Here is a 12588-nt window from a genome sequence, read left to right as displayed (position 1 = left end):
ACGCCTAATTTAACAGGACACCACTATATAAGGACTCTAACCCCCAAAGACAAGGGGGAGAATGAAAAAATGGAGGTAATCCCTGCTCTATAGCTCTCTCATTTCTCTCCAAGCTCCCTACAATAGAATGCTAACTTAGGCATCGGAGAGTCCCTGCCAGGAAAATACCCCCAGGTCCTCTGATTCAGTTCTCGTAGGTTCCTCACCTCCCGCCGCCTACAAAGAGGAGGAAAAGATGGAGTTCTCGCAGGTTCCTCATACAGAGGGCAGTTGGGTTGTGCTACACCAGGGAGCTCCACCATCCCCTGAGTTACAGGCCGCCTAGGAGTAGGTCAAATGACGAGTCCACCCAGGTAGCTCACCACCAGGGAGCTCGTCACCAGGTAGCTCACCACCATGGAGCTCGTCACCAAGTAGCTCACCACGCAAGGAGCTCCACTATCCTCTCCTGGGAGCAAGTCAAATGGCGAGGCACTTAGCCAAAAAAAAAAATTGATACATCACAAAAAATTGGTACGTGACAAGAAACGGTTACATCAATTTCCAACTGTTTCTTGTGATGGTAAGTATAGATCCAACATCCTCTAGCATTTTGCTTTTATTTTTGCACCATTTTCATAATGCTTTGTTGATTTATTCTCCTTTCAATTCCATCATCTTGCCTCTTCAACTATGGTCGACCAAACCATTTTTTTATCGTCGGCAAGCAAAAACATAACATATGCATTTGGAACCGTGGGCGTTTATTCACTAAATGTTTATACTTGATTTGTTTACAAAACCTATAAAAATAATAATGAACCAGTTTATTGGCACTTAGACACCATTAGGCACCACATCAGCAAAACAGTGAATGCCTACTCGTTGAGGGAAGCGCTAAAATGAAACTTCCCCCATCAGTACGCACATGCATAAATCAAGGCCTCTAAATTTTCTCCTTCCTTTTCCCCCATCAGTAGGCACATGCATAAAATGAAACTTCCCCCATCAGTAGGCACATGAAACTTCCCTCCACCGGTATGCATACTCAAGAAAATTTTCTCCTTCCTTTTGTGACAATGCCTCTAAATCGGCTCAGTCGGGAACTAGTTCCAAGTTAAAGGAGTAATGATCAAAAAAGGCTTCAGAAACTTGCTTCCAGGACTTCTTCTTCGTAGGGTCCAACATGACGAACCAGGTTCGTACATCTCTTGTCAAACTCTTTTGGAACACCTGGACAAGGAGCCTCTCATCTGATCCGTATTGGAACATATCTCCATAGAAGATTTTAAAGTGGGTTTGTGGGCATCTTTTTCCAATTCAGGCAATTTAAACTTTTCTAGGAGTACTGCATCAGAGTATAAGCACAATTCTTTAAAGTTTGTAGTTCCCAGGTTATGAACACCTTTTAGCTTATGGATTTCTTCCTTCATTTTCTCCATTTCCTCCTTCATAGGATCGCTCGCAATTGAGGCTGGCTTGTTTGGGAGAATAGACTGGGAGACACGAGGGTCTTCTTCTTCAAAGCCATTGACTTGGTTAACTATTGGAGTTGTGGGTTGCTTGGTGAAAATGGTAGGTTGTGGACTTGGGGTTGGCGACGTGGTACCTGCAGTGAATGGAACGGGGTAGGAATCCCAATAGTGGTGGGGATGGCAAAGGTTTAAGCCTGGGCGGTGGCTTGGGGGTTGGTAGAATTTATTTCTGAGAGTGAATCCACCCGAGCAGACATTTCTGAAAGCCTTTCTTAAAGATGGAGAAATCCGCTATATGAAACAGTAGAGGCTATAGCGGTCTCCACATTAGTCGTGTCTTGCTGCCTTTAGTAGGTAAAAAAGTATTCACTGGTTGCAAGAGAGAAGATAAAGAAATTGATTTTCAACATTTGATGAGATTAATTTGACTCTCTTTTGTTTTTTATTCTTTATCCTTGATTTTCTTTCTTTTTGGATTCTTTATTTCGATTTTGATGATTTTTTTTTTGGGATTTTGATTCTATTTTATGGGTTGATTTGATGAACATTGTAAACTTAATTTTGGTTTTTTTTATTCTTTGATTTTTTATTTTCGATGAATTGGCTTGAAGAATTTGGTAAATTTGATCTCGATTTTTGATGATTTGATTGGATGAGTTGATTTGACAACTTAGCTTTGATTTTACTTTTTGCTATTTTATGAGTTGATTTGATGCTTTGATTATGCTATTTGTTATTTGATGAGTTAGTTTGCCAAATTTCGATGCTTTGATTCTGATCTTTGTTATTTGATGAGTTAATTTGCCAAATTTGATATTTGATGAGTTGATTTGATGAATTCGACGATTTTGTTAATATTTGAGTGAGACAATAATGGCACAAAACAAAAAATAGCTCCTTCATTAATGTTCATTACATCCATTTTTTCCAAAACGAAAAGGAGATACAACAATGTTGATCAGTTGGGAGGAATGCCAATGCCATAGTAAGTCAAAGTGCTTTCGAGTATCGTCATTCGATTTGCCACTCGCATTGTGTATGCTTCCATGCGGTTGACTAACTCTTCATATTTGATGTTGGCACTAGTAGCCTCATTCCTAGCTTGATGGAGCTGGCAGCGAGTTTCCTTGGTTTCGATATCCAACCTTTGCTTCTCTTGAAGTGCCTTTGATAATTTCTCCATTGTTTTAAAATGACTTGCTTGGGCTTTACTCAACTTTTTCCTTTGACTTTCCAATCTCTCTTTTAATTCCATCATTTCCTTCCTTAAGTCTAACTCTTCTATTTCCATTTTCCGTTTTTGCTTGATGTGTTCTTTTATCTATTTTCTTATAGAATCATTGTGCCTCCCGATGCTTACTTCTTGTTCCTCATTTATCCTGTTCTGCTCGTAAAATTCTAGTTCTGCTTTCAAGTATGGATCATCTAAAGGGCGCTTGAAAGATTCCTTTGATATGGTACCTTTGGAGGGAGGCCTTATTAGGGTGGGGAGCTCAGGTGGTGGTGTTAGGGGTGACGGGAAACCTTGACTGCACACCCAATCCTTGTATGTATGATCACACATCGGCTTGGAGGTTGGCAACAGGATAGAGGATTCCCTTTTACTGGAAGCCCAGTGCTCTTTGAACCTTCTTTCCATGTTCCCACAATACTTAATAAAATCAACCATGTCCCCTTTAATGTCATCGACGGTTGGAATGAATTGTAAGAAGCCTAGTTGCCTTAGGACTCGTACTGTGATGTATGGTGTTGATCCATATAAGCCTGCTAGAACCATGCCCTGTCTTCCTTCTGTGGCTAAGCAAGGTTGATTGCATCCTTCTTGGATAGACAACCCAATGTTCCAATTAACATTTCCTTCTGCGACCCTTTGTAATAACACCAAGTTTTGTTTCTTTGTCAAGGCAGTTGCTTGTGGATTAGTGCTCAATATTTCTTTTACCTTGTATGTGGGCTGAGATAAAAACTTTATAGTGTGGATGACCAAATGTGGTAGATGTTGTATCAACCATAACTGCAAAATCTAGAGGGATCCACGAAACGACCATGCTCTGTGTCTGCAACATAATTAGACCCCTCAGAATTTCTACTAAGATCATGGGAACCAAGGTGACCGATGATGCTTCTTGTATGAATCCTTTTGCGGTCAAGTGGGAAGAGAAGATGTCCTACGACGGCCATGAACAAGGCATTTTTCTGTCCTTCCCTATTTTTCTCTGGCTTATCTAATTTGAAGACTTGGGTGCTGCGGTTTAGAAGAAACTAGACTGTAATGGATTCTTCATCTGCCATCTGTAGTTGGGGATTTTTGTATGCTAAGAATTGGCATAGGTTGGCCTTGTACCCCTGCTTGGCAACTGGGAAGGCAATCTCATCTTCGATGAGCATTCGCAGGAGATAAGCTACCTCTTCTAATGTCAGGCACATCTTAATTCCCCCAAAAGAGAAGACCATTTTTTCTGGATCCCAACATTCAAAAGCCGCCTTAGTGTCCTACGACGACCATGAACAAGGCATTTTTCTGTCCTTCCCTATTTTTCTCTAGCTTATCTAATTTGAAGACTTGGGTGCTACGGTTTAGAAGAAACTAGACTGTAATGGATTTTTCATCTGCCATCTGTAGTTGGGGATTTTTGTATGCTAAGAATTGGCATAGGTTGGCCTTGTACCCCTACTTGGCAACTGGGAAGGCAATCTCATCTTCGATGGGCATTCATAGGAGATGAGCTACCTCTTCTAATGTCAGACACATCTTAATTCCCCCAAAAGAGAAGACCATTTTTTCTGGATCCCAACATTCAAAAGCCGCCTTAGTGTCCTACGACGGCCATGAACAAGGCATTTTTCTGTCATTCCCTATTTTTCTCTAGCTTATCTAATTTGAAGACTTGAGTGCTGCGGTTTATAAGAAACTAGATTGTAATGGATTCTTCATCTGTCATCTGTAGTTGGGGCTTTTTGTATGCTAAGAATTGGCATAGGTTGGCCTTGTACCGCTGCTTGGCAACTGAGAAGGCAATCTCATCTTCGATGGGCATTCACAGGAGATAAGCTACCTCTTCTAATGTCAGACACATCTTAATTCCCCCAAAATAGAAGACCATTTTTTCTGGATCCCAACATTCAAAAGCCGCCTTAGGCATTGGCCATTCCAACTACACCAGTGATAAGCTCATAACATTTTCCCAATGGGGTGCCCCTCCAATGGCTCTAATGTCATATGCTTTTGTGAGAATCCGGTCTTTGAGGGGTGCACAACATCCTGGATATTAAAAAAAGGCTTGATCCATTTTCTATTAAAAACAAGGAGATGATTAGTAGGCCATTATTGTAACACCCTTAGTTTTTAACTAGAAGAATATGAACAATGAAGTATCGTTTAATACTGATTAAAGGATGATTAGTCCTGTAGTCATATTTGTACTTACTAGATACCTCTAGATGAAGGTTATGCAGAATATCTTTTGGTATTGGTCAAAGGGAGGTTAGGCCCTTAATCATACACATACCTAGACATCCTAGAATTCAAAAGCCACAGGGCAAAGCCAAAATGCACCAACTGAGAGATGAAATGTCTTTTAATATTGGTCAAGAGAGGGTTAGATTTTTGCTACATGCATACCTACTAAATACTCTAAGAAATGGTCTTTTGATGCTACTTCTCAAGAATTGAACTCTTAGAATTATGCATTTACTTTGCCTTGAAATGGGCATGGGATGAACAATAGTAGAAGCCAAAATGGCATTTTTTATGTTATTTCTCAAGAGTTGAACTCATGGAGTCTTGCATCTACTTAGCCTTGAGATGGGGACATGATGAAGCACATACGGATTCAAAATTGGCCTTTTAAATCTTCTTCCCAAGAGCTAATCTCATAAGGGAATGCAGCCTTAAGAACAACAACCTTGAGTGGCAAGATAAGCTTTATGAGATCTTTAGATTTGGAGAAATCAATGAATTTTGATCTTGATTTCAGATTTGATTAAGTTTTTTAATCTTTGACCTTGGGTGTAACATTGACAGCTTAAGGGCTACTTTGATGGGTTTTTTTTTTTTTTTTGAGATTAAGCTTTTTTTAAGGGATTTAAAATTTATCTTGATCATACTTCCAAGGACGACAACCACATAGTGCAATACTCTTAGTGTCCTAGCCCTAATTATGCTAAGGTCCTTCTATCCTACTTCCATCTAAGGCTCCTATGTATGGGTACTCTAGGTGCAACACATGAAGTTGTTGGGGGAGTTTTGGACTTTAAGGTTCCAACAAGGTTGCTAGCCTTCAAACCTCCCCATCCATGGACAAATGGGCTTCTTTGATTGGTGGCTAGTTTGAAGGTTTTGGATCCTTTAAGGACCAAAATTAAGGGGCACACACCTACTACCCTTCCTTTAACAGGTGAAATGGGGTTCTAATTTTATTTACATGAGTGTGTGTGATTGTGAGTGTTCAAACATGCAAGGAAATTGAATAAGAAAGTAGCAAAACAAAAAATTAAGGGAATAATGCAGCCACATGTTTAAGTTTTCGAGCAATCCTACAAGTCTCCAAATTGCCACATTTAGAGACTTAATAGAAGCTAAGTTTTCTTGATGCATTTTAACTAAACAAAGAGGAGAAAAGAGTAGAACAAGGAACAAAAACAACTTACTACTACCCACAACTAAGCTAAACACATTCAGTTATAAAGAAAGTGAAAACTGCAATTTTTTAGAGACCACAAAAGGAAAAGAAGAAGGAAGGAAAAAAATCAAAACGAAAGAAAAAAAAAAAAACAAAAAAAGGGAAAAAACAAGGGGCTTGTTAAGGGGCCTAGCATCCAGAAACTGTACGATTTTTTTATTATACCGAAGTCTGGTCGCGGTAGACACTTAGTGCACTACGACAGGGGTGCGATGCTATAACATGGTACGGAAAGGGTAAATGAGTGTGGTTTTGGTGCGATGAGTAGGAAGGAAGTGTGTTGAGTATGTTTTAGTTTGCGATGATGTTGCGAAGTTGGGTTGCGATGGAGCTCTAGGCTGCGATGAAGTTAGGTTGCGATGGAGTTGGACGGTGATGAAGTTAGGTTGTGACGCAATTGGGCTGCGATGAGGTTGCAATGAAGTTGGGTTACGATGGAGTTGGGTTGCGATGAAGTTAGGTTGCAATGGAGTTGGGTTGTGATGAAGTTGGGTTGCGATGGAGTTGAATGGCGATGAAGTTGGGTTGTGACAAGGTCCTGGGTTGCGATGAGACTGAACCAGGTTGCGATAAAGGTAAGGTTCTATGTGAAGTTTTAGGCGTGATTTAGCCCAATGATGGTTTTGAGCATACAAGGAGGAGATTACCCGCGCCAAAGAGTGTTAGAACATGGTTTGGAACCGCGCTGAGAAGGGCTATTATGCCCAACCTTCTTGAGGTGCGATTTTCAATCGCCAACGAAAGAAAAAAAAAAAACAAACTAAACTTTAAAGTGCATGACAATTGAGCAAGAACTTGAGCCAAAACATCTCCCAGCAAAGGTCCTTAAAACTCCCCAATGGAGTCGCCAGCTATGGGCTCCGGGAAGCTCAGGGCCAACTCAAAGGAGTAGGAGTCGCCACCCATTTTTTAGAGGAAATGGGTCTTCACTTTCGAGTTTGAAAAATGGTTTACTAGCCTTGATAGCGACTCCATTCTCCGCCAAGGAAAGGCATTGAACCGAAAGGCTTTGGGTTCAAAGGATTGGGAGAGGGAAGGTGTTAGCCCATTACGGGAGTAATTTAGGCTCAAATTCTGGCAGAAACACGCACTAACAAGATTGTCCGAAGCTCTTGAAATCTGACAAAAATTTTCCCAACTTTGTCCAGAATTGATTTGAGGTGATATTGTCCGGTCTCAGGTACTAGTTTCCCTAAGACCGTCGCCTCTTTACCTCTTTTTCTCAATCTGGAGGAAGATGGGAATGCAGATTTCCTAAGATTTTAGAGCTTTAAGCAACTTGAAACTAAACTAAAAGCAAAGAGATGATGGAATGAGAGGCTTACCTCTCGTGTATGACCTTGAAACAAGCTTTCCAACAGCCTAAAGAACTTCAAATGAAACTTGAACAAGGTAGGAGCCAGACTGGGCGTTTTTGGTGTTGAGGCTGGAAAACAGAGGATGAGGCTTGAGCTTGGCTACAAGGATACCGAGATTTCAAGCAAGCTGGGTGTGTTATAGGAGTTGGAAAGCTCTCCCCCCTCTTTTTAAGCTCAAGTTGAGCCTCTGTTTATAGAGAAAATGGAAGGAGATAGGTCTAAAACTTGTCCAGCTACAGTGTCTGTAGCTCAGTAAAATTTTTTCACAGAAATGGGCAAGGATTTTGAGAGAAAGAGGCTTGTAGTTGACTAATCCTTCTTTGTGCAACAAATCTTCTCGATTTTGGGTGGTTTCTCATGGGTTTCGTGCGCCTAATGAGGGATCTGATGTCAGTCCTGACCCACTTAAGATCCTAGGTTGGACAGCCGATGTGGCGGTTCAATCGAGTCCATAAAAAAAGTATATCTCTAATTTAATGGTCAAACAGATGAATCTGGTAATGAAATTTGGTGTGTTGGGGTTTTTTGGGTCTCTGAACACAGTGGTGAGGTCTGATCGGTCAAACAAGGTTGGGAAGATCGAGATCTGTGGCTGACAAGTTCGAATCAATAAGATCTGTTAAAATAAAATCTTTGTTTAACGAAGGGTCAAACAGGAGAATTTTGGAATGAAATTTGGTGGGTAGGCATTTTCAAACATCCCAAATATGATGGAAGTGACGGATCTTTGATCAGAGGTGTGAATTGATTGATTTAGTTCAGATCATGGCCTTAGCTTATGGCTTTTCAATCAACGAGAGAGTCCGGATTGGAATCTTGCTTTTTCAACGGTCAAATGGAGATGTTTAGTCATGAAATTTGACGTGCTGGGATTATTTGAGTCACTAAACATGGTGGTGGGGTCTGATTGGTCAAATAGAGTTTGGATGATGAAGGTTTGTGACAGGTGAGCTTTTGATCAATAAGATTCGTTAAAACAGAATCCAGACTTGATGTTGGGTCAAACGAGGGAATTTTGGGATAAAATTTGGTGGGTAGGTATGGGTTGAGATTATGAGGCTGTTGAAAGGGTTTCGTCGTGTTAGGTGTGTACAGATCACGAGTTTTAGGTTTGAGGAGCATCGTAGTGTTATGTGCATTGAAATGGGATCTTTAATGGATGATTGGCTATATCCAAGAATTTGGGGTTGGAATTTTTGCATGATTGGTTGTTTGAGGATTTTGTTTCATGTGACGGATTTTCATCGGGATCAGGTATGGCGATGTGGTATAATTAAGACCATCAAAAGGGAATTAAATAGATTTAACGATGGATTTATGGGCATTTGAACTAAAATTTGGTTTATTGGGGTTTAGGCATGTTTTAAAGTGATTAGTGTGGTCCAATCAAACATTTAGAATGTAGGAGATGAGTTAAAGAAAGGACCGAACAAAAATTTGGTGCTAATAGTCATCTCCCAACAAAATTCCATTGTACCTGAATTTATGCACATGGGTGTTCTATATGTTGGATGTTTCAATTAGTTTCATGCTCAACATGTTGTCTAGCCCAGAACACTATTGCATCTAAGGCTAAATTTGGGAAGAGTGCAAATACAAACACGTTCAGTACAAAATTGTAGCTCTTTCCAAACTGAGCCTAAATAACCTAAATGACCTTTCACAGGGTAAAAGCAACATCACATGCCATCCATGAAGCCCACAAAAATAGGCACATACTGAATATCCCAATGCCGTTTTAGTGGTAATTCCATTGAACAAATAACTTGTACTTTCTCTAATTTCATGTGTGAATAGAAAAACTATATAATTTTCAGTGGCAAAAACATGGGATTGGATAATTTGCCATCCCTTCCAAGATGACTAGGTCAGCATCACTTGCCAGGTAAGCAAGCTCCTGTGATACTTTTGAAAGATCAATAACCTCTAGAAAGTAAGAGAAATTTGCCTTAGTAGCAGAAAACCCAAATAAATTCAGAAATTTTCTTGAAGGCAAGGGGGTCATGGTAGTACAAAATATATAAATGTACTAAATACTAATAGCCAAGAGTTAAAGGGTGACCACCTGAGTAAACTGACTCACCCATCCAAAGTACACAAAGTCTCCTACAGCCTATCCCAGAAGTGCAGACCCCTAATACAGCTCAACCCAATGTACTCCCCCTCAAGTAAGTGGGTCTGACAATATAGAGTTTTGACAAAGTTTCACTGCCAAGTGAAATCTAGTTTCACCTCCCAATAATTGTGTCACACAACCTACACTTCAATGCACAAGAAACGAGGGTTTCATCACAAAAAATGGTAAGTTGCAGAATAAGAGGGACCAACAAAACAATATTGCTATTTGCAGGCACACCATAGGCAGAGTGGTTTCCCTCAGTTGCCATTACAAGTTGCAGACTAGAGATTTGGAGAAGAGAAATATTGGATGATACTTAAAAAATGAAGAAAAGAATGCAGCAATAAAGAACTGTTTGGTTAGATTTACCCAGTTTGACCTCCCAAGCGTCTATCATTTATTGGACTGTATAATTTACCTCTTCACATAAGCAGTGCAGATAGCATTTTTGACCAAAGTACTTACCAATCTCTTAACACAGCTAAATGAGCTGTACATTCTAAGGCCTAAGATCTAGCCTGCCCCCAACTTCATATCAGCATCTAAAATAAGAAGACAGTTTGACCATAGTCCACATAATTCAACTGACAGATCACACTGTGCTTTAATCTATGATGTCATAAATATAATTTAATACTAATGGTTGTTCCCATTTTAACGGAAGCTATCCTATCATTTGTTGCAACAATATAGTAAATAATAAACATAATAAGTGTGTTGTGTAAATCCCACTTTAGAGATGTGAGTCCCTGAGGCGTGTAATGCTGAAGAAACAGATTTGCAGTTGGGCAAATAACATAACACACTGCAGATTCACAGTTGCCAAACACAGTAGAATCACAGAGTGCTCAAAGGTGTCAGCTTCACAATACATAAAAAACAGGTTTGCCAAGTGATTCCAAGCAACACAGATTATGGAGTTAAACCCCAGAAAAGCACCAAGTTCTACAGACAACCAAGAGACAAAAATATAGAGTTACTGAGAACATACAAAATAAGAAAGAAAAATAACCACAAGTTTTCGTAGTTCGGCCTTTGGCCTACATCCACAGGCGATGGTAGGGTTTTAGATTTTAATGGGAAATCTGGGAATGGTATAAACATTACATAGTTGATGAACTTGCCTTTGTCGACTCCTCAAATCACATCTGATCAGCTTCTTGGAATGATTTCGAATGCCTCGACTTCTCGACTTCTCTGTTCAATTACAGAGCTCTCAATGCTTCTCTGAATGACTTGGAATCTCTCTCAATCAGCGACAATACTTCAGTGTTGTAGCTTTCCATTTTTGGGTAGGAGACGAAGTGGAGAAGAGGAGTTGTTCCTCTCTCGAAAACGAAGTGGAGAAGAGGAGTCATTCCTCTCTCAAAAACGAAGCAGAGAAGTGGCGCCCACTTACCACGCACACATCAATGTTTTGGAGGGAAATTAAATTTGGGCCCGTTTGGCACGTCTTTCCATGCGGTATTCGGCCCGTTTGGCATGTCTCTCAAAAACGAATCAGTTAGTGGATCTGATTACTACCTATCAGATCTCTAATAACTTTAACTTTATCCAGCCCGAGAATGGGCAATATCCATGGAGCCATAGAAAGAACGAGGTTTGTGTCTTCAAGGAAACCCTCATTGTTGGGCTCCGCTTTCCCCTTCATCCGTTTATTTGTGAAATCCTCTAACACTACGGTTTGGCACTAGATCAACTACACCCGAACACAATCAGGATCATTGTAGGCACCATTTCTCTTAACTATCACCTCGATTTCCCTTAGATATAGAGATCTTCAGCGGGATATGTCACGTAAAGTGAGTGCCAAACGAAACTTAATGCTTCTAAATCAGCTACCGACCTGGGTTTAGGCTTCTAGGTGGTTTTCCATCCAAGATTACAAACTGGAAGATGAAGCTCTTCTTTTTGAGCAGCAAGAAAGGCTGGCCTATGACGACCACCTGGAGGGCCGAGGCAATAAGGTATGAAGTCCAGTTTGATGAGGAATTGTTGAACGACCTTAGACTCCTCATTGAATGGTGCTCCTTGGTCGATGAGTTCCTAGCCAAACCGATGCTCTCCAAGGCCGGCCTTAGCCCCGTAGGTAGGTCACACTATATTCATTACCTTTGAATTTTATTTCTTGTCCATCGTGTCGTATAACTAGCGATCCCTTCGTGCCATATAACTACCTTTCAAATTTACAACTGGCGAGCGCGTCCCACTTTGAGGAAGCCACAACTCCTTACGACCCAGAGATCCCTTTGTTCGTTCCCTGGGTCAATTGTTTGATCATTGATCGGATTCATGACCCATATGTGGCGCTTTGTATGGGAAGGGGTATTCTCCTTCCTAAAGATGTCTGTGTTTATCATGAGTTGGATCCCTCTAAACTCGGCGCTCGAATTATTCGGAATGCCATGCAGGTAGGCATCTTTGCGACACTTGCTTCGCTGCTTTATTTGTCCCTTACCAAGCTTTTTTTTTATCCGTAGATCAACCCGATGGGTCAAGCCATGCTAGATCAGGTTACCGCCTCGAGGCGCGAGTCCCATGAGATGAGGGCCAATGCAGAGACCCTCCAATCTCAGCTAGAGGCAGCCTATTTCAGCATCAAGGAGGACTGCCAGTAGTAATATTCCCTTAGTGCAAGTATGAACCACAAGCTAGAGGAATCTAGGGGGACGTCTGCCAATCTGAGTAGCAAGCTTCAGGAATAGTGGGCTAGGCACTCTAAAGATATTCATCGAGCCAAAGTTGCTTTTGTTGAGCACTTTTTCCAATCTCTAGAGTTTGAACATGAGAGAATTGAAGTGGCGGTACCTTCTCTAATGAGGGGCTTTAAATTGTGCCGCCGCTTTTTTCGACGGTAGTACTCGAACCTTGACTTGAGCTCTATCTCACTTAGGTCGGCCCTAGGTGATCTAACCTGAGAGGTTGAGGAAGAGGCAACTATTCCGGAGGAGGTAGACAGTGATGAGGATGAAGGT

General features: G+C 40.9%; 1 long non-coding RNA gene across 1 annotated transcript; it reads right to left on the bottom strand.

Moving 5' to 3' along the window:
- Window positions 1–9034: 9034 nt before the first annotated feature.
- Window positions 9035–11155, bottom strand: LOC148801761 (uncharacterized). Its single transcript, XR_016083362.1, has 2 exons — window positions 10738–11155; window positions 9035–9418 (listed from the first exon to the last, which is right to left on the bottom strand). It is a non-coding gene; the product is annotated as an uncharacterized LOC148801761 (long non-coding RNA).
- Between the last annotated feature and the right edge of the window lie 1433 nt (window positions 11156–12588).

The sequence above is a fragment of the Nelumbo nucifera genome, chromosome 3 (genome assembly GCF_055504915.1).
Source record: "Nelumbo nucifera cultivar China Antique chromosome 3, China Antique-T2T, whole genome shotgun sequence".
Lineage (NCBI taxonomy): Eukaryota > Viridiplantae > Streptophyta > Magnoliopsida > Proteales > Nelumbonaceae > Nelumbo > Nelumbo nucifera.
This window is presented reverse-complemented; position numbering and strand designations above follow the sequence as displayed.